This window comes from Oryctolagus cuniculus, chromosome 13 (genome assembly GCF_964237555.1).
Source record: "Oryctolagus cuniculus chromosome 13, mOryCun1.1, whole genome shotgun sequence".
Classification (NCBI taxonomy): domain Eukaryota; kingdom Metazoa; phylum Chordata; class Mammalia; order Lagomorpha; family Leporidae; genus Oryctolagus; species Oryctolagus cuniculus.
This window is the reverse complement of record NC_091444.1, coordinates 98136481-98163053: the sequence shown is the minus strand read 5'-3', so window position 1 is coordinate 98163053 and position 26573 is coordinate 98136481. Positions and strand designations below refer to the sequence as shown.

Below are 26573 nucleotides of genomic sequence, written 5' to 3'. Positions count from 1 at the left end.
GGAGCGCTGCAGCCGGCGCACCGTGCCGATCCGAAGGCAGGAGCCAGGTGCTTCTCCTGGTCTCCCATGGGGTGCAGGGCCCAAGCACTTGGGCCATCCTCCACTGCACTCCCTGGCCACAGCAGAGAGCTGGCCCAGAAGAGGGGCAACCGGGACAGAATCCGGCGCCCCGACCGGGACTAGAACCCAGTGTGCCGGCACCGCAAGGCGGAGGATTAGCCTAGTGAGTCACGGTGCCGGCCCACCTTAAATTTTTTTTTAAAAAAGGATAAAAAGGAATGGTGTCTCATATGTTATGACCACAAATGATAAAACACATATAAGGAACTCGTATAAATACTTTTTAGAGAAATGAGAAAGACAGGAATTTCAGGAGCGAAGGCTTTTCAATCTTTTCTTGGAAAAGGTCTGCTGCAGTAGAGACAGTGTGCAGTAGAAAGGAGCCCCAAAACCGAATTTACTGGAGTTGCTGAACTTCCCCAACCTGCTACTATGAGACCAGGTGGAGAAAACACACATGCAAAGCCCCAACCCTGGCCAACTCTTGCAGATTCTTTTGCCCACTAGGAAATTCTGCCTGGTGTTACAACATCACATCTTGCAACTCAGTTCAGTTTCATTCGAAAATCAAAGCTTTATTTTCAACTGATTAATTTGATTACTTTGGCTTGTCCAAATACTCCCAAATGCTAATTTAACCAGATATTTCTAGGTGCCTCTCAAATATTCATATTCCAAACTGAAACACTATGCCAACACACTGAATTTGAATGGGATCCTTTGGTCATAAAAAGTACCCATTGTTAAGTAGCAACACTTGAAAAGAATCTAAGGATTGAATGATAGAATGTATGAGTGGTAACTTTCTGATTAGGAAGGTTGTATTATAGGTATACACAAGGTTTTCACTTGTAGAAAAGAAATCTGAAAGTAATCAGTGGTGATCGTCTAATGTCCTCAACAGTTTATTCTTAAATGTTTCAGGTTGAGAAATTCTTTATACTAGAATTAGGAACTTTTCTCTAATTTTAAGATTGTTTCCAGGCCTGGCTCTGTGGCAAAGCAGGTAAAGTTGATGCCTGCTGTGCCAGCATCCCATTTGGGTGCCAGATTGAGTCTTGGCTACTCCACTTCCAATCCAGCTCTCTGCTATGGCCTGGGAAAGCAGTAGAAGATGGCCCAAGTGCTTGGGACCCTGAACCTGCATGGGAGACTCAGAAGAAGCGCTTGTCTCCTGGCTTCAAATCAGCTCAGCTCTGGCTGTTGTGGCCATTTGGGGAATGAACCAGTGGATGGAAGACCTCTCTCTCTGCCTCTGCCTCTCTCTAACTCTTTCAAATAAATAAATCTTTTAAAAGAGATTGTTTCTAAAAAGTTAACAAAAAATAAACAAACAGAAAACATGAAAAGCTTAGGTAAACATAATTTCCCTGTAAAGAAAGCTCTATTAGCATCAGTGCATAAAGTTGAAATTCTGTAAGTTTGGGGATATTAATAACAATTTGGGTACAGTTTAACAGCTGGCATATGGACACACTGGGTCTATTAGTATCACTGGTTTGCATTTGCAAAACCTCCTCAAGAGTAACTTACAGATCCTCAGAAAAGTTTTCAAATGTAGGGCCCAGCATTGGATACAGCAGTTACGAGACTACTTGGAATGTCTGCAATCCATATTGGAAAAGTTTAGGTTGAGTCTCAGCTGTAATCCTGATTCCAGCTTCCTGTGACAAGTGCATTGTGGGAGGCAGGGGCTATCCATTTAAGTTGTTGAGATCTCTGCCACCCAAGTGAGAGACTTGAACTGAGTTCCTGGCAACTGACTTTGCCCCAAGGATCAGTGTACCAGTGGGAGGGAGTACTGTCTTTCCCCTCCCTTTCTCTCTCACTTTTTCCCTGTCTTTCATCTTTCCAAATAAGTATTTTAGAAAGCTGGATTTTTTGATCAAGCACACATAATTCAAAAGTGTTTTCTTTTAAAGAGAATTTTCACAATCATATATTTAGTAGAAAAATCTAAAGTATTATGTAAAAAGTATAATCAGGAACATTTATCTCCAGGTTATATAATTTTTATTTTAAATATTTACACATTCTTGCATTTTCAGCACTAGATAATGATTTAGATTTGACTTCTCATTATATGTGAAAGGAGTAGTTGATAAGCTTCAGATTCCAGTTCATCAATGCCTGAAAAGAAGAAATAATAATAATTCTGTTTTTTATCTGGAAGACTTCACAGTTAATGAAGTCTAAGTCAGTATTTTAAAGTTTGAGAACCCTAACACGGTTAAGAAAAAATATATAGGTATGACTATGACTACAAAACAAAATCGCTACTGTACACAGTTTGCCCATAGTTATGTATGCAATTAGTTATCATTGTGTTAAGACTTGGAACTCTTGGTTTTCATTTGTTCAGCAAACATGTGGTAAGTAATGACGATGACAGTCCATCCATCAATAATCATAAACAAACCCAACAGCACAATCAGGTCATTTCCATTCGGAGTCATAGATGGGATGACAGGAATAAAGGAATAAAACAGTTTATTGCTACAACACACAGAAGGGCCATGTGTCCTAATTTTGTACCAATATTGTGGGAAATTTGGTTCAAGCATCATGTAATTTTACACCAAGAGGACATTGAAAATGTGTATTAGAAAGAGGGAGAAACATAACATTTGCAAAAAGCTAGAGGTAAGGAAGAAAATGGATGGAATTCTAGAGTCTAGTTTGGACTGACAAGAGCCAAACTGACTTAAATGTTTTTATTCCATGCTAAGGAATTTGGAGTTCTTCCTATGAGGAAAAGATAAACCACTGTTAAAGTAAATGTCCAGAGGTCACCAGCCAATTACAGCTTCATGAAATGTAGCTGCCTAAATATTCACGGGTGATTGGGAGTCTGGGGCTTGGTATCTCTCCCATAACCTGAGAAGCTGATAGTGCTGTTGTGTTCTTTGAATTGTACTGTGTGGGCTGGCAGTACCACAGAGATGCAAAAGTATCCATTCAGAAATAAGAAATGCATAGGCTCTGAGATTTTTCAAAAGCTATGGAATGTGATGACTAAATTAAAAATTGACATATTCTTCATTATCATGTATATGTTTTCACATATTTAATTAGATTCATCAAGGAAACATATTTCATGCCATTTCTATTAACCAAGCAATGGAAAGTGCTGTTATTTCCAATATACATTTGATTTCAGAAGACAATTCATCCAAATTCAATTAACAAATTATAGCAATATACCTCATCTAGTTCTCTATTTAAATTTGTATCTCCTCTAGCATCTGAAATAAGTGAAATGTTATTTATCCCATTTACAGTCAATAGGATACATCATTATGCAAATCATGCATTGTGGGGAGCAACTCGGACTAGACTAAGTTACTGGAATTAAGACTTATTCTATGCATCTGCTCTCCCACAATATGGCGCTGGGAGAGGAGGAAACAGCTTCTACACAGCTGCCTCCAGTTCAACCAATAAACTGTAGGACCTGCTCCTGATTTCAGGAGAGCAGCATACTCAGCTTGTAGGTAGCAGAGTTGGGATTGGAGGAAGAGGACTATAAAGGAGGAGAGAGACAACATGCACCGGGAACACCTGAGGAACATCTGAGCAGCCCCGGAGAGAGCTGGCCGGCGGTGTGCTGCTCCCCCGCGGAAGTGGGGAAAGTGGCTAGGGGGAGCCGCCCTTCCACGGAGGTGGAAGGGTCGGTAGCCAACCCGGGAAGAACCAGCAGCAAACCCGGGGAGGGCCGAGCAGACAAAAGAACAGCCCAGGGTCCTGTGTCGTTCCTCCACGAAGACGGGGAGCGACAATGCATTACTTAGAAAATGAGGCCTTATAGACCCAACTTGAAGATGGCTTAATACAAAAATCACATCTAACAAAATTCTTGATGATTTTAAGATTACCTAATAGACAGCAGTTTTGTGTAATGCTATTTCACTAATCTAATATAAAGTACAATTAGTATAAGGCTGTTGATATACATTATTTTAGAAGTGTGCTGCTTCATCTTAGCAGTAGAAGGTTAAAATATCAAGTCGTGGTTTATACTAAATGAACTTTTTGGGTATTCTTAGGAAAAATCTGTCCTTTATAAAATTAAGTGAATTTTGTCACTTTATTTTCCCTTAAATTGAATTTTCTAGAATCCACTTGTAGAAAATTAAAAATTTAAAGTTTAATAAGAGCAAGTTTTAGTGCATCTGAATCCAAGAACCTGGTTCGGGTCATCTTTCCACTACTGGTAACGCACACCCTGGGAAGACAGAAAATGACTCAAGAACTCGAGGCTTTACTGCCTGCATGGGAGATTGAGTTCTGTGTCCTAGTTTCAGCCTAGCTGAGCCCTGTCTGTTGTGGACATCTGGGGAGAGAGCCAGCAGATGGAAGATCTCTGTCTCTCTCTGGCCCTCTCTCTTTCTGCTTTAAATAGAATAAAAATAATTAAAACTAAAAACACAATATATTCTATATTCAGTTTTCAGCACAGAATCTTAAGTACATGCATAGAGGAAATGATACTCTCAGGATGTCAGGAGAAAATTCTACTGGCAAAATATTAAATGAATATGCCACACTATCTGTTCTAAGAGCCAATATTTATTCTTATGGACACAAATAGTCATAATATTTGCTGGAAAAATGTTAAATTCAGGTAACAGCTATTGTTCAAGTTAGTTCATGATTCATGACTACCAAGGTTATAAATAAGGAAAAAGATGTAGCTCTGTAATTATAACTTTGATTTCTCCTCAGAAGTTAGGACCAATGTTTCAATTGCTTGGCTAATTTTAGTTTTATTTACTTAATTATGAAATTGTGGGAATATTTCACACTGTATGTCAAGTGTTTTCATCTAGGGTGTTTTTACTGAAGCTTTTAAAAGTAATGATACCCTGGGATCTGTGTGGTGGCACCACCTGAGTTGCTGTTATCCCATACTGAAATGTCAGTTTGAATCCTTGCTACTGTGCATATAGTATAGTTTAGTGTTAATCTGCCTGGTGAGGCAGCTGATGACGGCTCAAATCTTTAGGCATCTAACATCTGATGAAGTTTCTGGATCCTGGTTTTATCCTGGTCCAGCCCTGACTATTTCAGGCATCTGGGGATTAAACAGAACAGAATTGGATAGAATAGATTGAATAGAGGAGCTCTCTATATCCCTGTCACTTTGCCTTTCAAAGAAATAAATGGGAAAATATAATATCTCATTAAATGCCCCAAACAGGGCCTAAAATAGCCCTGTGTTGCTTAAGGACAGTAATAAGGACAGTATGATATCCAATGCTTTTCAAGATTTAGGTGTGATGACAAATGCTTTCGACTGGCAACTTCTTCAATATTTTGAGGGAGTTTTTCATAATGTTTCTGTGAAAAGAGCTTTATGGAAAAGCTTTATAGAAATGAAAAATAGGGAAATGAGCAAGCTAGGTATTATGAAAGTTAAAAATTCAGTGCCAGATGGAAGGGAAGGCCTTACTCAAAGAATGTATCACATGAAAACTATGTAAAGTGTGAATCACATTTTCTGTTACCAATATGATGTTACCTTTCCCCCTAAAAATTCTGTTCCTAAAAGTGTCCTTTCTATGTAAATAGATCTTAAGCTTTTATGCCTCACTCATAAAACTATTTGTAAATGTAAATTTTACAAGGTGAAAAGTAGAATACACTGCTTGAAAAATTGCATGCCTTGTACTGAAGAACAGCTTTGGTAAACAAATTTAAGCAGAGTTCACTTTTTTCTTCTATTTCTTATATTAATAATACAGAGTAGAAGTAATTGCCACTAATCCACCCCTGGAGCAGCCTTCCCCTACAGAAATTCTCCAGCCCGCCTCTGACCCTGAAATACTTTAAATCAATGACAGCTGAGGTCAACTGTCTCTGAGAAAGAGATTCTAGGTAAGACACCGAAGCTCCGCCATTCAAAGGACAGTCAGGGTGTGGGAGGAAACTATTCCAGAAAGGGAATAGCTTAGGAAAAGAGCCCTGAGTGTTGAGGCTATCTCTGGCTTTGTCTTGGAAAGGAGGAGGTGAGGGTGATTTAGTCCTACTGATGAGGGAAAACCGGCAGATGTTAGATGAGTACTTAGATGTATCTTTCAGATGCAAGTGTTAGGCACAGTGGTTAAGATACCACTTGGGACATGTGCAACCCATGTTGCAGGGGATGCGTTCTATTCCTAGCAACACTTTTGAACCCAGCTTCCTCCTAATGTGTACTCTGGGTGGCAGCAGATGATCAATCAAATCCTTGGGTGCTTGTCACCCACATGGGAGACCTAGATTGAATTTTTGGCTTCTGGTTCTGATGGGGTTCACTCTCAGCTGCCATGGATATTTTATGAGTGAACCAGCAGCTGTGAAATGTCTATCTTTATTGCTATTTTACCCACCTGTATGTAACTGCTTTTCAAATAAATTAGCATTTTTTAAATGAGGGAATTCTAAACTGGAAAACAATGTAATAATGTCCCAGAGCATTTTGCTGATTACAAGGATTCTCCCAGTTTTCACTGAGGTTCTACAGAAGTCTAAGTTTCCACAGAGGACACTGCAAGTTGAAGGCATAAGGAAGCCAGTTTTAGAGCCTCAGTCCTCTTTTAGTCACACACCTCTACTTTGATCAGTTTGCGTAATCTGGTCTCATGCAACTTTTTTCAAAAAGCTTGATTCTTCAAAACAATTTTGAAAGGTATAAAAATCACCAACTTATTTCAACTATCTAACGTCATGCAAGAATGTAGTAAAGGGTCAGAGAGATTATACCTTTGTAGAGGTCATAGAGCCATTTGTCGAAAGGCCAAATTTATGTCACAGAAATAGACATGTAGACCAATGGACAAGAATATAAACTCAATCACTTCTCAGCCTTTTGGCTAAGATCAAGTGAAGAACAGAAACTCCAGAAATCAATCCACATATGTACAACCAAGTAATTGTTGACAAAGGAGCTAAAAACAATCCCTGAAGTAAGGACAGTCTCTTCAACAAATGATGCTGGGAATATTGGATTTCTGCATGCAGAACTATGAAACAAAATCTCTACCTTACATCTTCTACAAAAATCAACACAAAATGGGTAAGGATACAAGTCTATGACCTGAGAACATCCAATAACTAGAGGAGAATATAGTTAAAATTCTGAAAGACATTGGCATAAGCAAAAACTTCTCGGAATAGACCCCACATGCCCAGGCAATCAATGCCAAAGTTTACAAATCAGATTACATGAAGCTGAGAAGCTTCTGATCTGGAAAAGAAACTTCAGCAAGCTGAGAACCAGTTGACAGAATGGTATAAAGTATTTATGAACTATGGCACTGATAAAGGATTAATATTCAGACTCTATAAAGAGCTCAAAAACTCAACAACAACAAAGCAAACAATCGAGTAAAGAAATGGGCAAAAGACTCTCACAGGCATTTTTCAAAAGGGAAATTCAAATGGCCAACAGACACATGAAAAAATGCTCGGGATCACTAGCCATCAAGGAAACGCAAATAAAAACCATAATGAGGTTTCACCTCACCCAATTAGAATGGCTCCCATACAGAAATAAACAATAAATGTTGGATGGAAGATCTAGAGGAGCGGTTGTTTGATGAGGAGACAGTGCTTAGAGCAGCAAAATTCATCATCCATTCCCCTCCTGGAGAATTTAATGAGGTATTTAACGATGTTAAGTTACTGATTCATAATTATAATGTTCTCAGCAAAGGAGCAACACATGCATGTGTATAGTATAACTTGCATCTGTTTACTCCCATAAAAATTGAACGTTATGAAGATCAGAAAAAGAGGCAATCCAATGTTAATCCAAAATCTAGAATACATATTAAGTTTTATATCATAATTCAGTTGCTCTGGAATTCTACATATCTTCATGGATACGAAAAGGACTCTAGTAATATAAATGTTTAACCAAAAATGCTGTAAATGAAAATATTTGGTGAGATGACTAAATCCAACATATTGATAACAGACTTTGTATACATAAACAGACTTTGTTTCAAATTTGGTCACTTTAGAAAGTAAGTAACTGATCCAAGATCCAAGAAGCAGAAAATGTGATTGATCAGGGAGAAGGTCAGCAGAAACTGATCTTTGTGCTTATGTAAAAGAACATGATCCAAAGGGGGTCTGCACTGTATAGAGTAAACATAGATGGACAGCAAACCATTATTGCATGCATAGAAAACCATCAGTTTGAAGCAAAAAACTTTTGGAATGGCCCCGGAGATCAGAGCGGAAGCTTTCAGTCACACCTTCAATTCTTCAGGTCGTTGGTATCTTTGACAATTCAGGTTCCTCACTATGAAGATGGTATTGTTCAGCTAGTGAGTCATAAAGATCTATTCCCCAATGAATCTAATGAGGCACAAATAGCAAAATAACTTACAAAAAATATATAAACTGTGAGAAATGAATACTAGACTGCTGTGAGTGAATTATCAGATAATGTCTGACACTACTTTCAAAGCCAGTTGCATGCAGTTGCCAGTTACATGCAGTAAGATTGATTGGAACAAGATCCTTAGCTACAAGATTGGCAAAGAGATGGAGGATTCATAGATGAACACTGCATGGCCACTTCACACTTTAGTGTCTTTTGCATTAAAAAAAAAAGGAAATTTTTGCAAAAGTATTCAGAACTGCCAAGCTGCCCAGTCAGATGGGCTGTTGCCATTTAAAATCACTGTAGTTAAACAGTTTGATTACAGCACATAGCTTAGCTAGTCAATCACTACTTTTCATTTCAGAAAGGATTGAAAATGGGTTTAATTTACTTTTTTAAAAAAATTGAGTGGATTATGGCTCTTTTTTATTTGCACACATTTCCTAAGTACAACTTTAGGAACATAGTAATTCTTCCCACCTTACCTACCTTTCTATCCATACACCTACACCACATCCCCCTCCCTCTCTCATTCCCAGTCTGTTCTTTTACTAAGATTTTAATTTAACTTCATACACAGAAGATTAACTCTGTTCTAAGTATAGAGTTCAACACTTTGTTTGAGGGATAAAAAGAAAGAGAGAAAAAAATCAAAACAAAAATCTAAAAACAAAAAAAGCCTAAAAAATAAGATCAAAAGCTGTTCCTCAACAGTCCAGACAAGGGCTGTTCAAAATCATTGCATCTCAATGGTAATTTCACTTTTTTTGAAACTTAATTATCTTTAAAGAGGAAGCTAGGAATGATACATCTTTTGTGAGCACTTAGACATAACTATAATTTGTGTGACATAAGAATATCCTCCACTTAAGATGCTAAAATGAATTCTTTGAGAACAAGCTTTATTGTTAAGTTTCATAATACAACTCTTTGAGGACAGATGTCCTGCATGGGAAGTTGGCACAAAGTGACTCTTGTTGTTTATTTAACAATACACAACTGATAAAGGGTTAATAATCAGATATATAAAGAGACCAAGAAACTCCACAACAACAAGACAAACAACCTAGTTAAGAAATAAGAAAAGGACTTAAACATTTTTCAAAAGAGGAAATCCAAATGGCCAACACACACATGAAAAAATGCTCATGATCACTAGTCATCAGGGAATTGCAAATCAAAACCACAATGAGGTTTCACTTCACCCCAATCAGAATGGCTTTCATACAGAAACCAACAAACAATAAATGCTGGTGAGGATGTGGGGGAAAAGATACTCTTACCCACTGTTGGTGGGAATGTAAACTGATAAAGTCAGTATGGAAGACAGTATGGAGATATCTCAAAAACAAGAATATAGAGATACCATATGACCCAGCCATCCCACTCCAGGGAATTTATCCAAGAAAATAAAATCAGCATACAAAAGAGCTATCTTTACCTCCATGTTTACCACAGCTCAATTCACAGAATAAACATGGAATCAACCCAAATTCCTATCAACTGAAGACTGAATAAAGAAATCATGGGATAAGTACACCATGGAATACTACACAGCAGTAAAGAAAACAGGATCTGGTCATGTGCAACAAAACGGAGTTTACTTTCTGTTTTGTATTTACTTCTGTTAGGCCTTTCTTAAAATGAAGTTCATGGTTATCAATTTTTAAGGTGTTTCAAAAATATTTTACTGTAACTTTACAATTGTCTTCAGTTTAGAAAATGGGCAATTTTTTATATTTGCACAATTATTTTTAAATGAGGTCAGTAATAAAAATTCTACTTTAAGGTGGTTGATGGATTTAGCCATATATACTGCTGCAGAAATCATTTGCCTTCTCCCTCACCTCTTCCATTTCTTTAAGATGATTAGAGGGAAAGCATTTTTCTCTATCCATTGTGTTTAAACCTTTCAAGAAGGTTATTTAGCCAACTTAGTGTTTAACTAAACTTTTGTTAAACAAGGCCAAGGTCGAATTCTGTTTTAAGATTCTGAAATTAAATGAAAATAATACTTCAGAAATTTAGTGTTTTTTTCTTGTAACAGCTATGTAAATTAGCTTGAATTCCACATGTCCCTGAGTTATTTTTATCATAAAGGCACCAATGTGTTATAACAAGGCAAATTTTAATACATATAATTCTTAACCCAGAATTACTGTCCACACAAGAGTACACAGGTTCAGGCTGCTGACACTTGGCCAAAGGTGGGTTATCTCCAGCTCAGATGGATTGGGAAAATGGAAAGGGAAGACAAGACAAAAGTCAAGGACAAGAGGAGGCTAACAAGACTGGTAACATTATAATTTAGTGTAAGTCATCTCTTCTGAGACAGCTGTTGCTGGGAAACTTCTCCAGTTGCCTCCTCAGTTCTTCCTGTAAGCATGTTGTGGCCCCCACACACTGGTGGGCCTTATTTGTCCCAGTTGGAGAGGATCCCAGGCAACCCAGGCAGCCTCCATCCATGGAATCCTCATCGAGTGCTCAGGAACCACCCCTTTTCTAAAGAGGAGCCCAAAGAAAAGACAGGTAATCTCTTGAAAACCTCAAAACCATGGAACAGGGATGAGTGTCATTCAAAGGTGTGACTGTGGACTTTACTCAAGAAGAGTGGCAGCACCTAGTTCCTGCTCAGCAGACTCTTTACATGGACATCATGTTGGAAAACTATTGGCACTTCATCTCTGTGCAGTGTCACACGACCAAGTCTGATATGATCCTCAAATTGGAATGAGGAGAAGAGCCATGGACACCATTTGTAGGTCACACTTTAGAAGAGAACCAGAAAACCAAAGACTTTTCAGTGAAATTCAAGGAACATAACGATAAATATTCTAGATCAATTGTATGCATCGACTATAAGAAACCAATTAAAGAGAAGAGTAACATATATGAAAAGTCAAAGTCAATCACTCTAGGCAAAAATTCTGATAATTCAAAAATCTTACCTCCTGAATGATATTCATGGAAAGATTTTGGAAAGTGTTTCAAAATCGATCATCAATAATCTAAGTCCAGAAAGAAAGAGACTCAGTGAGTATAATGGACATGGGAAATCACCCCTCAGTACAAAGCAAGAGAAAACTGATCCTCAAGTCAAATCCAATAATCAAAGTGTTAGGGCTTTCAGTCATAATGAAGGGCTTATACAGTATCAGAAGACGAGAACTCCAGTCAGTCATTTGGACATGATGCAGTGAGAAATAATTCCTTAAAACAGGAGGCTTAATTACAATTACACATAGCAGAGCATACAGAGGGGAAAAGCTCATCTGTGTACAATAAAAAGAGAAGAGCAACTAATATTAAAAATAATACATGCTCTGAATATGGGAAATCCTTTTGCAGGAAGTCAGTATTGATTCTACATCAGGGAATTTCCACAGAGGAAAACCCTTATCAGTGCCATCAATGTGGAAATGCATTTAGAAGGAAGTAATATCTCATTGATCACCAAAGAACTCACACAAGAGAGAAACCCTTTGTAGTGAATGTGGTAAGTCTTTTCCATTTAAAGACAGCCCTCACTGATCACCAGAGAACACATACAGGGGAGATAGCATATGAATGTTCCTAATGTAGGAATGCCTTCAGATTGAAGTCACACCTCAGTCAGAGACTACAGAAGAGAAACCGTATGAGAGCAATGAAGACCACACTGTCTCTACATCAGGGGATTCACACTGAGGAGAAACTCAAAATTTGTAAAGAATGTGGGAAGTCCTTTCACCAAAAGGCAAAGCTTACTGTCCAAAAGAGAACTCATACAGGGGAGAAGCCATATATTTGTAATGAATATGGGAAATCCTTCTCCCAAAAGACAACCCTTGCTCTTCATGAGAAAACTCTTAATGAGGAGAAACCTTACATTAGTAATGAATGTGGAAAGTCTTTCTGCCAAAAGACAACCCTTGTAGCAACACCAGAGACCACACACAGGAGAGAAATCTTATGAATGTCCTCAGTGTAGGAAGGCCTTTATAATGAAGTCATACCTCACTGATCACCACAGAACTCATACAGGGGGAAAACATATGAATGTAATGAACGTGGGAAGTCATTCAGTCAGAGGACAAATCTCATTCTACATCAGAGAATTCACATAGGGGAGAAACTCTGTATCTGTAATGTATGTGGGAAGTTCTTTTGCCAGAAAGCAATCCTCACTGTACATCAGAAAATACACACAGGGCAGAAATCCTATGAATGTCCTCAAAGTGGGAAAGTTTTTAGTAGGAAGTCATATCTCATTCATCATCAAAGAACAGACATGGGAGAGAAACCATATAAATGTAATGAATGTGGAAAGTGCTTCCACTAGAAGACCAATCTCATTGTACAGCAGAGAACTCACACAGGTGAGAAGTTTGCAATGAGTGTTTAAGTTCTTTCATTATAAGGTTAATGTCATTTTCCATCAGAGAACTCATAAAGCAGAAAAGATGGAAATGCAGTAAATTATTTGATTACTTTGTGAATTATTCCAAAGTTATTTTTAACTTTTAGGGTTTCTTAAAGAAAGCATGTTTTACATGTTTATGTAATTTTAATCACAAACATAATCCTGATTATTAAGTACCATATTACATAACTACTGTTTACTAGTGTATGAAATGGGTGTAATCATTGTTAGTGAACTCTTACCAGCTATGAACTATTTTTTAAAGTTTTAATTCATACTTTATTAAAAAATACATGCAGAGGCAAATTATAAAGTGGTTATAAGCATCAGTCTCTCTTGAAAAGAAAAAAAAATCTCTGAACTCTTCCTCATTGTACTCTGTGTAATAAAGAGTAGCTAGCTTTTCCTCCAAAGATTACCACTTCCCTGGCTTATAATGTCATAAAGTAGTTTTTTGCATGTTTTATATATGAACATACATCATGAATTGTGTCCTGCTTCACTCAACATTTTGAAGACTTGTGCATTATTGCATGTGGCCATAGTGTATTCATTTTAGTTTTGTAGGCTATTCCATTTTAAGAATAGATTAGATATTTATCCTTTTGCTGCATATTTGTTTTTTTATAATTTTCTGTTATAAAAATACTGCTGTCAGTATTTGTTTATAAAAAAAATCCTGAACTTATGACTCAGTTTTTTTCTTGAAAAGTGATGAAATTCAATGTAATATTAAAATTCAAATTTTCCTATTTATTGAGTAGAAAAATATCTTACTAATGAGTCATATACAATTTTAAAATGCATTATTTGGATATACTGTAATTCTTAATGGTTGTAAATTAGAAAAGCTGAGATTACATATGGTATGCCATTCCAGTTTTAAAGAATAGAATTACTGATGTTATAGGAATTTCAAGTCTATAGTGAACATTTGTATTTACTATGAGAAGTGGAGTGGATTAATGATGCATTCCATAAAGTATTGCTAATTATACTTCAGTGGAATCCATTCCTCATGTATTCCTGCAGATTTGGCCTGGAAATTATTTTTAAAAAATACCACTTTTATTATGTACAATAAAATGTTTCATGAGCTTGAAAAATAAACACACACGTGCTGGTGAGGATGTAAGGGAAAAGATACCCTAATCCACTTTTGGTGGGAATACAAACTAGTACAGCCATTGTGGAAGTCAGTGTGGAGATACCTTAGAAACCTGAAAAATAGATCTGCCGTAAGACCCAGCAATCCCATTACTAGGAATTTGCCTGAGGGAAATGAAATCAGCATATGAAAGATTTATCTTTACCCTCATGTTTATTGCAGTTCAATTCACAATAGCTAAGATATGGAATCTAACCAGATGTTCATCACCTGATGAATGGGTAAAGAAACTCTATGTATGTGTGTATATATATACATATATATACACACATACATACACACACACACACACACACACACACCATGGAATACTACTCAGCCTTAAAAAGAAACAAAATACTGTGTTTTGCAACAAAATGGGTTCAAATGTAAACCATTCTAATTAGTGAAATAAGTCAGTCCCCAAAAGACAAATACCAAAAATGTAATATATGGGAGTGAAAATTGATATCTGACCATTGATGATTACTAACAGCTCTCTACTACTAGGAACAGTGTCTTCTTGCTATTTGTTGAACTCTTAGTGTACGGTAAATATTTTGAGTATAAATAGACTGAAAGTAGATCAGTACACAAGTTAAGAGAGGGAATAGGAAAGGAAGGAGATGGAATGGTGGAGGCATGAGCAGAAGGGAGGGTAGGTGGGAAGCATCAGTATGTTCCTAAATCTGTGTACCTGGAATACAATAATTTTGTATACCTAAAATAAAATTTTAAAAATGAATTTAAAAAACTAAATGAAATACATTTTTGCAGCTTGCATTAAAACAGACAGAAATAATTATGAGTAGACAGAGATGTCTGAACCTTGAAGGTTTTATGGAGAAGAAGCAAGCTAAGAAAAGTAGCCAGCAGCAAATTCAGGTAATTTCTTTTGCAAAGAACAAGGATCCCAGAGGACATAGCAAATGCCACTCTCAGAGAGTCACAGACAAGCGCAGTTGAATTAACATGACATTACCAAACTGGCTGAAAATGTCACCACCACCACTATTTCTACAAAATACATACATATTTGGATTAAAAGTGTCCTATATGTTCCATGATGCAAGCGGTTGTATAGATCTACACATATGAAAACATACACATGCATATTTGACAACAAATAAAGAAAAATACCTCATAATCTCTTCCTTTGGTGCAATGTCTACCTCTTTTTTTTGGCAAAGGTGAATCAGCTGCATTTCATCTTGCAGTTTTTCTGCATTCTCTTGGCTTGAGAGAGAACTCTGGGGATTGTTTTCCTGTTCTCTCACCTAAAGACATATTTCATAAGTTGGTCATGTCATGGCTTTCAGGAAAAATAGTTTAACGGCTTATTTAAGAGTGACAATTTTTTAAAAATTCTGTTAAGAGGAAGCAACCTACCAAAGCTCCAGGGCCTGTATCTTACAGGAAATAATTAATTTTTAATTTCATGGAGCCAGTGCGGTGGCACAGTAGGTTAATCCTCCACCTGTAACACTGGCATCCCATATGGGTTTCAGTTCTAGTCCCAGCTGCTCCACTTCCCATCCAGCTCTTTGCTGTGGCCCAGGAAAGCACCAGAAGATGGCCCAAGTCCTTGGGTCCTTGCAACCATGTAGGAGACCTGGATGAAGTTCCTGGCTCCTGGCTTTGGACTGGCATAACTCTGGCTGTTGCAGCCATTTGGGGAGTGAACCAATGGAAGGAAGACCTCTCTCTCGGTCTCTCCCTCTCACTGTCTGCAACCCTACCTCTCAAATTAATAAATAAAATATTTTAAAAATTTAACAAAAAATGTCATGAATCACAGCTAAAGTCATCAAATAGCAAAAACAGTTCTCAAATTCAGGCAATGATGAAACTGTAAAATAAAGTTTCTTTACAAAACATTTAAATAATTTTATTATAATTTCACAGCTATTTAGCCTGAATTTTAATATAAACATGGCTAAATCAAGCTGTATGTGAATGGTTGAACTCAATTCACCTTTCATTGCTTTATAGAGAAAACATGCACTGAGTACCAGTAGGTGCCAAGCTCTACAATGAATAATTTTAGAAAACATATAATTTATTTTTAAAATAAATTTTAGATTGCTAACATACATATGTTATATATATATAATATATATATAGATGAAATGAAGGCAACATAATACTTAGTAATGATTAAATTTAGAAATGTAAATTTTTAGCAACAATTAATTTACCAGATTCAAATCATTTTTCAAAGTCCTCAATTCTGTTTTTATTATGCTAACCGTCAGTTCAAGATGTTTGTTCATCTCTACTTCTCTGCAATATTGCTCCTTGATTCTCCCTAACTGTTCCCTAGTTTTTTCATAGAACACATCAGCATTTATTCTGTTCTCTTATTCTTTTTTACCCTTATTTTTTATTTTAACTTTTATTTAATAAGTATGAATTTCCAAAGTACAGCTTTTGGATTACAGTGTTCCCCCCACTCCCCGTAACTTCCCTCCCACCCGCAACCCTCCCCTCTCCGGTTCCCTCTCCCATTCCATTGACATCAAGATTCTTTTTTTTTTTTTTTTTTTTTTGACAGGCAGAGTGGATAGTGAGAGAGACAGGGAGAAAGGTCTTCCTTTACCGTTGGTTCACCCTCCAAAGGCCGCTCTGTGCTGATCCAAAGCCAGGAGCCAGATGCTTCTCCTGGTCTCCCATGCAGGTGCAGGGCCCAAGGACTTGGGCCATCCTCCACTGCACTCTCGGGCCACAGCAGAGAGCTGGACTGGAAGAGGGGCAACCGGGACAGGATCTGGTGCCCCTACCGGGACTAGAACCCGGTGTGCCGGCGCCGCAGGCAGAGGACTAGCCTATTGAGCCACAGCGCCGGCCAAGATTCATTTTCAATGAATTTTATATACAGAAGAACCATTTTATATACAGAAGATCAATTTAGTATATATTAACTGAAGATTTCAACAGTTTGCACCCACACAGAAACACAAAGTGTAACATACTGTTTGAGTATTAGTTATAGCATTAATTCACATTGTACAACACATTAAGGACATGGATTCCCACATGGGGAGTAAGTGCACAGTGACTCCTGTTGTTGACTTATCTGTTCTCTTATTCTTAAGGTAAAAATCCTTATCTTAGTATTCATTTTGTTAGAAAAGAAAATGTTCATTTTGTAATTTGGCTCCTATTAAGAAGCTTATATATTCTAATACATTTTTATATCAAATATTTTTCTTTGTAATTATTATGTTTCTTATGTCTCACTTCAATCTCTTCTTCAAAAGACAGATATGCTTGAAAGAACACTTTGATAAATGGTAAATTTGTTATCAGTACCTCTGATAAATATTATACAAAAGCAATTTTGAAATTATCCAGTAAAATTAAAAGTTAAAAATTGCCTTTTCTTTGCATAGTCCTAATTACCATCAATTAGGAAAGACAGTTAACTAATCACTAATAAGTTATGATTTATAAACATACATGTAATTATTAGAAATACAATAGAGGTTGTTTTTTCTATGCATGAAAAGGTTTTGGAAAACTAATCAGTAATCACGTCCCCTCATTCTCACTCTATATGCGTTAAGAATAAACCAATAGGAGTCAAAAACCATTCTAGGTTGGGAAAAAATAGATATCACATGTTCTGGTGGAATTATAAATTAATATTAATTTTGAGAGCCATTTAGAAAATTAGTCAGATGTTTTAAAAGCTTCTTAGAATTTAACCCATTAATTTATATTGAAGCATTTTTTTTTCAATGTAAAATACTTGGACATGTAAAGAAACATTTTTCTTGCATATGACCCCCAAATCACAGGCAATAAAACCAAAACTAGAAAAAATGGGATTATATCAAACTCAGAAGCTTCTGTACATCAACTGAAAGAAAAAACAGAGTGAAGAGACATCCAAAACAATGGGAAATATTTGTAAGCTACCTATTCAGGATATAAAAAAAAATTCAATGATAGGAAAATAATCAATCCAGTAAAGAAATGGGCAAAAGAAGGACCTCACCAGAAAGTTCTCAAAAGAAGAAACAAAAATGGCAAACAACTATGAGAAACAATGTTCAAAATTATCAGGCATCAGGGAAATGCAAATCAAAACCACAATAACATACTACCTCACCCCTGATAGAACAGCTATTTTCCACAAGACAAAGAGTAACAAATGCTGGCGAGGATATGGAGAAAGGGGAACTCTTATACACTGTGGAATGCAAAGTAGTGCAAAAACTGTAAAACTGGCAATATCATAAAAACCTAGAAATAGATTTACCATATGACCCAGCAATCCCACCATTGGGCATATATCCAAGACATGAACACAATGTATCCAAGAAATACCTGTACCAACATTATTTAGGGCAGCACTGTTCACAAAAGGTAAGATAGGGAACCAACCAAGGTATCTGTCATCAGAAAAATAGATGAAGAAAATGTGATACACACACACACACACACACACACAATGGATTATTATTCAGATAGAAAAATAATGAAATTCTATCTTTGCATCAAAATGGTTACAACTGGAGGACATCATGTTGAGAGAAATAAACCAACACCAAAAGATAAATACTGCATGTTCTCCCTTTTATGTGGGAGCTAAAATTTAAAAAAAAAAAGAAGAAATTCTTGCTGTACCAGTTTCAAGGCAAATACAATGTCTTGTCAAAAAATGTAAAAAGAAATATTTACACAATGTTTGTTGCAGCATTTTTATAATACTAAAAAATTAAAATAATCCAACATTCAAATTTATAAAAATCAAATTTCCATAGCATACACTACCATACCACCATTAAAAATATAATTTGCAAGAATATAGTTAATTATTAGAAGTAATAACATTAAAGAACTTGCCATATGATTTAAAAGGATTTCATATTTCACAAGAGAAAGTTTTGTGCCCATAAATTCCTAGGAAGTATGCAAACAATTCAAAATGTCCCTGCATATTTGCTGTATAAGGCTCTCTCTTTATGTCTCTCAAATAAAAAAATTTAAAAGATTCGGGCCTGCGCCATGGCTCACTAGGCTAATCCTCTGCCTTGTGGTGCTGGCACACCAGGTTCTAGCCCCGGTCGGGGTGCCGGATTCTGTCCCAGTTGCCGCTCTTCCAGGCCAGCTCTCTGTTATGCCCCAGGAGTGCAGTGGAGGATGGCCCAAGTCCTTGGGCCCTGCACCCGCATGGGAGACCAGGAGAAGCACCTGGTTCTTGGCTTCAGATCAGCACGGAGCAGCCATTGGAGGGTGAACCAATGGCAAAAGGAAGAACTTTCTCTCTGTCTCTCTATGTCCACTCTGCCTGTCAAAAAAAATTTTTAAAAGATTCTATATCTAAACTACTTATTTCTTTAATTTTTAATTTTAGAGATAACATTTTACATATATTATGTTCCAAGACTTAATGGTCCCACTAAATAAAAAAATTCAACAATTACAAAGTAAAACTAGGACTGGCACTGTGGTGCAGTGCCCATCCCATAGAGGTGCCAATTTTTTTTTCATGTTTTCAATAACTTTATTTTAGAAAAACAAAGATTTACAAGTGGTGTCATGAATTCAACAAGTTAGTAATACAAACTTTCAAAATCTTTATAGATTAACCTGAAGCAGAAAATTAATTTTTTGCCCACTCTTGGACTCAGACACATTCAGAAAAAAAATATATATTTATAAAAATAAAACAGTAAACTTAATCCCACCAATTACGTGACAGTCTTAACATCTCATGTTGGCTTATATAACAATTTCAGTGTAAGAATAGCTGAGCAGTTCCCCTCCCCCTCAGTCTTACCTCCATGTCATATGATTCAATGATGAAAATTTACCTTTTCCAAAACCAAAACCCAAAAAGAGCCCCCAAACAAAATACAAGAAATATTATTAACAACTAAGTCTAGTAAACAAAAGCAGCACAGCTAGATGTTATCCTCCTCTTTCCTTCAAACTCTACACATTTGGCATCTTTGTTATTTCTATACCAGATACTATGAAATACTACGTGTGAGGAGAAAAACGAAAATTCCAGGTATAATATACCTCAAACATGTTTTGGATAACAATAGCTACAGAATATTTATTTATACAATGAAACAAAAAGACTGCAAGGTGTAATGGGTACAGAGTACTTGGGAAAAAATGCACTTTCTCTTTGAAATACCCTTAAATATTATATGAGCACCAGATTCACCAACAGCAAGGGCCCAGAATTCTGAATTTTAAAGTTAGAAATGGAACTTCATTGCAACCAAAATGGCAAAAATTCCAGATTCCAAAGTGATGGCATTACTCATATATGCAGTTTTGATAAGATTTACCACTGAATTATAATACTATTGATACTCTTCTACTAGATTATTATTAAAAGATTTGCCTTCATTTTGAAGTACTTTTTCCTGCAAAGGAAGTAGCATCCATGGTAAATGTCTAGTATCATAGCTGATTGAAGAGAAAAGCATAACAGAGAAATTTCTGAATCTGTTTTCTGAGCACTCTGACAATGTAAGCAAAAATATTCCCAAACAGAAACAAGCAAAATCAAAATTTTAATACAAGCAGAAATAACACTAGTCACTTACAAACAACATACACATTTCTCCCCACCACACATGTTAAAATCCCCTCAACAATGAGGCAACAGCAGAGTTGTGAAATGTGTAACAGAACTAAGGCAGTCACTTACGAAGAATAGCACCACAGAATACAAAGACTACTGGTTGTTCGTTTGCTGATATACACTGCGCTTAATTCATTTTAATTTTTTTCCAGCAATTACAGGTGATGACTACAAAAATCTATGCAGAGAAATAACATTTTAATATTAAAATCAATTTAAAAAATCAATGCACTATGTGCTCAAGTCATTGTTAAGTGTTCACCTGCTTACAGCTTGAGTCTCCAATGAGACTTCTGTACTAAGTTTTTCACTACTGCAAAACAAGCTTGACAATTTGAAGCATTAACATTTATCTTCCCAAAGAACCTTTTATTACCCTTTGAAAAGGAATCTACTTGCTAAATTAGTATCTCTAGTTCCCATTTAAGAGCATTTCATTCTAATAGTTCCTAAAATTCCTTGTGACTGCAAACTTGCTTCACTAATGAAAATAAAATGATAATGGGGTACCAAACATTAAGAAAGGCTATTTAGTTATTAAACAATGAAAGAACACATGGACACAACAATAACTAGTACTTCTGTGTCCTTAATATACAGAAGTTTCAGTTTAGTTCTCATCAGATGGCATCAGAAACAAGCAAAGGTAGCCCATGGTAACCAAAGCCACAAACAACTTCAGTGTCAGGATCATAAATTACGTATCTTTAAATGTTTAGCAGAATCCTTTATAATGAATAATTATTCAATGAATAACCAAATAATAGTTCTCTAATAAAAATTCTAAACTTAGAACAAAGGCTTCAAAAATAACAAAACACTCTGTAATAAGCATATCAAACTGTGATTTAAACAATATCAATTGTTAGTCATTGTTTGGGACAGAACTGTCATTATTATCTCATTAATGACAGAAGATGAGGTCACTGACTGAAGAGAGTGACAGAAGTGAGAATGGAGGTATCTGACACGCTCCTCATCAAGAACATGGCATTACATGATAAATGGGTATCAAGAAATTTCACGTATACACACATACATATTTTGGACTATAAGTTACAATAAAGTTTATATACCATAAACATAAAAATATGATATATATTACTTTTTGAATAGCATCAGATTTTTATCAAAGAAAGTATTAGAAGAAATCTTAATATATAAAATAAAAGTGACTCAAATTGAAACACTAGTCTGTCATGGCTAAAAGGCAGGGTAAGATTAACAGACACCCTTCCCTTCCTGTGATGACGGATGAGATACCTGTTCAGAGTTTTTCAGGGCATGGCTGAAACCAATGCTCCCAGAGAATCCTGCTTATTTTGCAAAGGTGATCACATTATTTTTGCCCACTATATATGCCCATATGAAAATTTTGTAAGTGACTACAAAGTTAAAAAGTAACATTTCCTCTCCTTTAAAAATAACAACAAAGTAAAATTACTATATTATATAAAACCACATTATTTTTATCCTCATAATCTTAATTTGAAATTCAGAAAAAGTTATTAGTTTTCCTTAAAGTGCCTAGATTTTTAAAGACTATTTTGTACATACAAATCTTATCCAAAATATAGAAGGGGAAAGGATTGTAGGAGGCAGAGGTATTATCAAACATGTATCTTCTACCTGACTGGCCAATTGCATCCTCTGTCCAAGAACTTTAGTCACAGAATATTCAGATAGAGAAACATGCAAACACAACTGATGCTTTGTAGTAACAGCTATAACATAAATCTGACGGAGTGATGTGATTCTGTTTCTTTTACACAAACCATTCATTTCTTTGCTCCAAACATCTCCCCATTTATGAATGGACTACTTAACCCATGCAGCTGATATTAGCAAAATACAAAGAACATGTTTTCTTCTGTAAAGATGATTGATTAAATGTCTAAATTCAATAAATAGACTCTTTAATGATCTGAAACACCATCAAATATTGTACACTAGGAAAGTCTCAATCTTTCTTCTTTTCTAACACATCCTTGGGCTCTTGTTCAGTAGACACTAAAGAGCCTCCACTGCTTGGCTCCTGCTGTTCTTTGTTTTCTTCTATCTGTTCTTGGCTTTCATCTTCACTTTTTGATATTTCATACCGTTCCTCCACGTAACCCCCATCAGTGTCCGCTGTGTAGATCCCATAGCACATGATACTGATGACACCCAGTGGCAGGCCAAAGAGGAAGCAGCCCATGAGCGGGGAGCTCTTGAATATAGACACTAAGGTAGATTTGGCATCAAATACTATTCTCTTCAATCTCTGGAAAATGCTATCACCTCCTTGGGCCTCTACTGTGCCATCCAGAATGTTATTAATGAATTGGACCATGTCTTTGGTATCCTTAATCTGTCTGTCTAGCAAAAAGTATTGCTGGTTTGAAGTATTCAGTACAACCACAGTTGGCACTGCCAATTCATCACTCCATCAGCAGGGTATTTATATAGTCATTTCCATCCATGTGGCCAAACTGAAAATCCCTATGGAAGTGGTCTCTGTAATCTCTAGCAACTTCCTGAATAATTGACTTTAATCTGGTATGCTCATGTGATGTATTTTTCTCATCAATAACTGCAATAGCCACGAGCTTTCCTGTATCTCCAAGTTCATACAAAATGAAGCCATCCACAGTAAGGTAATTCTGAAATCTCTCCCGGTTGATCCATGATGACAGATCACCATCTTCATACTAATCATAAACAAAGTAGGTTTCATCTTTGAAAACAAGCACAGCAGGCATCTCTTTCAGTGTCACATACTCAGGAACTACTTCTTCAGGGGCAGAAAAAAAGTATGTATATACAATCAATTCTGAAGCAGCATCGATGTATTTCTCTTTCAAAGGTGATTCTCCACCTATGTAAACGAAAAATACACGATGTCTCTTCTGTACATGTTCAAACATTTGCTGACTTGGAAGTGGCCAAATTAAAGCCCCACATACTCTGTGAGCAAATTCAATAATATCATCTTTAGTTCGTGGTCCTCTGTAATTATATGCCAAATCCCCCTTTAATTAGAATAGGAAGTAGCATCCATCTTCCCAACTTTAACTGGAGAACCAATGCTTTTCATCTCAAGGCCAACTTCATTCCAAATCGGTTCCAGTTTTTTGCAATGGCGACACCACGGTGCATAAAAATCTATAAGCCAAATGTCCTCTTTTTGATTGTCTTTAAACGATTCATCTAAATCTTCCACAAATCCTTTACAGAAAGCCACATTAAGTAAAACAACTGTGGCGCACAGCCTGATGGCGGCCCGGCTTCTCCGAGCGGCCATGCTCACCACGCAGAACTGCCTAGAGGTGCCAATTCTAATCCCAGCTGCTCCACTTCCAATCCAGCTCCCTGCTAATGTGCCTGGAAAAGCAGTGGAAGATGGCCCAAGTCCTCGGACCCCTGCTCCAGTATGGGAGACCCGAAAAGGCTCCTGGCTCCTGGCTTCAGATCGGCTCAGCTCTGGCTGTTGCAGCCATTTGAGGAGTAAACCAGTAGATGGAAGACCTCTTTCTGTCTCTGACTCTGCCTTTGAAATGAATAAAATAAATCTTAAAAAAAATGTAAAAACACCATGGTGCTAAGCCAGTTCTGAATGAGCCAATTCCAACCATAAAACTATACATCAATTGATGTCCAAAAGACAATTATTCATTGGGGCCAGCACTGTGGTGTAGTAGGTTAAGCCTCTACCTGTTGTGCCAGCATCCCATTAGGGGACTGGTTTGATTCTCTGCTGTTCCACTTCCCATCTAGCTCCCTGCTAATTTGTCTGGGAAAGCAGTGGAAGATGGACAAAGTACTTGGACTGCTGTACCCACACGGGAGACCCAAAAGAAGCTCCTGGCTCCTAGCTTCAATCAGACCAGCTCCTGCCATTTGCAGCCATTTGGGGAGTGAACCAGCAGATGGAGGACCGAACTCTCTGACTCTCCCTCTCTCTGTTGGTAATGTGTCTCTCAGATACATTATTTATTTATTTTTTTTTTATTTGACAAGAGTTATAAAGAGAGAGAGAGAAAGGTCTTCCATCCAATGGTTAACCCCCCAAATGGCTGGAGCTACTCCGATCTGAAACCATGTGCGTCTTCCTGGTCTCCTATGCAGGTGCAGGGGCCCAATCACTTGGGCCATCCTCCACTGCCCTCCCAGGCCACAGCAGAGAGCTGGACTGGAAGAGGAACAACCACGACTAGAACCCGGTGCCCATATGGGATGCCGGCGCTGCAGGCAGAGGATTAACCTAGTGCACCACGGCACCAGCCCCCATAAATCTTCTTTAAAAAAAAAGAAAAAGAAAAAGACAGAGGCCAGCACCGTGGCACACTAAGTTAATCCTCCACCTGTGGCACCTGCATCCTATATGGGTGCAGGGTTCTAGTCCCGGTTGCTCCTCTTCCAGTCTAGCTCCCTGCTGTGGCCCACGAAGGCAGGAAGGATGGCCCAAGTGCTTGGGCCCCTGCACCCGTATGGGAGACCAGGAAGAGGCACCTGGCTCCTGGCTTCAGATCAGCATGGCACCGGCCGTGTTGGCCATTTTGGGGGGTAAACCAACGGAAGGAAGACCTTTCTCTCTGTCTCTCTCACTGTCTAACTCTTTCAAATAAAGAAAAAAAAAAGACAATTATTCATCAGTCTTTTTAAAATAATGTATCAAGGATTCTTACACTTAGATATGGAAATACTATGTAAATAAATCTACAGAAATGGCAAGAAACAATCAAGAGGATATCTGAAGGAAAAGCTTCAAGTACAGGATGTCTAGAGTGTTTAAGAAATGGTGCATTCAGTGCAGATGGAGCAGAGTGAAGGAGATAGAAACCAAACGTTTCAGTCAGAGAGAGAAAGTCAGATCATGTATTGCCTTGTAGGCATGAGGAAGAACTTTGACACTGCATACTGAATGATGAGATGAGAGGCAGGTACAAGGTTTTGAGCAGAGGAATCACATAATCTTAATTATATTTTAAGGAATCTGCTGTGTTAAGAATTGATGAAAAGAGGCTTTAAGAAAAAAATGGAACAAGAAAACCAATGAGCCATCTACATCACTAATATAGATAGTGAAGGATAATGGCTTGATTCTGATAGGCTTTCTCAATACACAGAAATTTTTCCAGAAATACAGGAATATGCTGGGCAATCATGCCTCAGCAACTGTGGATCTGATATTGGAGCACGCAGGCAATGGGAACAAAGCCCAAAAACACAATCATTTTCCAACTGGTTATTAGTTTCTAAACTAAATACTTGTCAATAGGTTTTGAAAAATTGGATGTCAATTTTTTGTTAACTTGTATTTTTCTCATTACAAAACACCACATAAGATTTTTAGCAGAAGTACAACATTTGTTGATCATGAATATTCTGCTACACTAGAAATACTTTTGCGGACCAATATCACAGTTACTGTTAAATGTTGCTATTGACTTACTCAATATTCTCCATCCTCCTTAATAGGCAACTGCTGCTTTTCAGGATGTCTATGCTTTCTCTGTGGGATGAATCCACCATCATCACTGTCACCAGCAGGAGCGGCACACTCACACAGCATTTCTGATACTTCCACTTCAATGCTGCTGAGCCTCTCGTCTTCACATTTTAATGAGTTTGATATTAAAGATTGTTGTTACTATTTCATGCCACAAAAAGAATGGTTTTCTTTCATTTTATTATTTGATATTTTGTTTAATTGTGATGAATCTGTCAATAAATATTTTTCTACTTTAGCTTTAACATTATATGCAATTTAAGTATATATTCTCCTTCATTTATGATGTTAAAATTCATTTAAAATTGTGTAAAACATTAAAGTGGGCACCTGTTAATTTGCTGCATTTATTCCTATCCACTCTTTACTACCCAACATATTCAGTAACCTGTTTGGTAGAAATAAGAATACAAAGACAGGCAATGTGCCATCTACTGTCTTTACCACCTGGATTTTACATCATACAGCCACATTCAGAGGACCTTACCC

General features: G+C 37.0%; 1 protein-coding gene and 3 pseudogenes across 2 annotated transcripts in view; 2 read left to right on the top strand and 2 right to left on the bottom strand.

The window, feature by feature from the left end:
* The window catches only part of LOC127489251 (ankyrin repeat domain-containing protein 26), a 235550-nt gene that overhangs the window by 193801 nt on the left and 15176 nt on the right, over nt 1-26573 (bottom strand). The gene's annotated exons all lie outside the window — the stretch shown is intronic.
* On the bottom strand, nt 285-24581 carry LOC127489249 (protein disulfide-isomerase TMX3 pseudogene; annotated as a pseudogene).
* LOC100352947 (F-actin-capping protein subunit alpha-2-like) lies at nt 7457-8610 on the top strand (annotated as a pseudogene).
* Nucleotides 11001-12891, top strand: LOC138845037 (zinc finger protein 567 pseudogene; annotated as a pseudogene).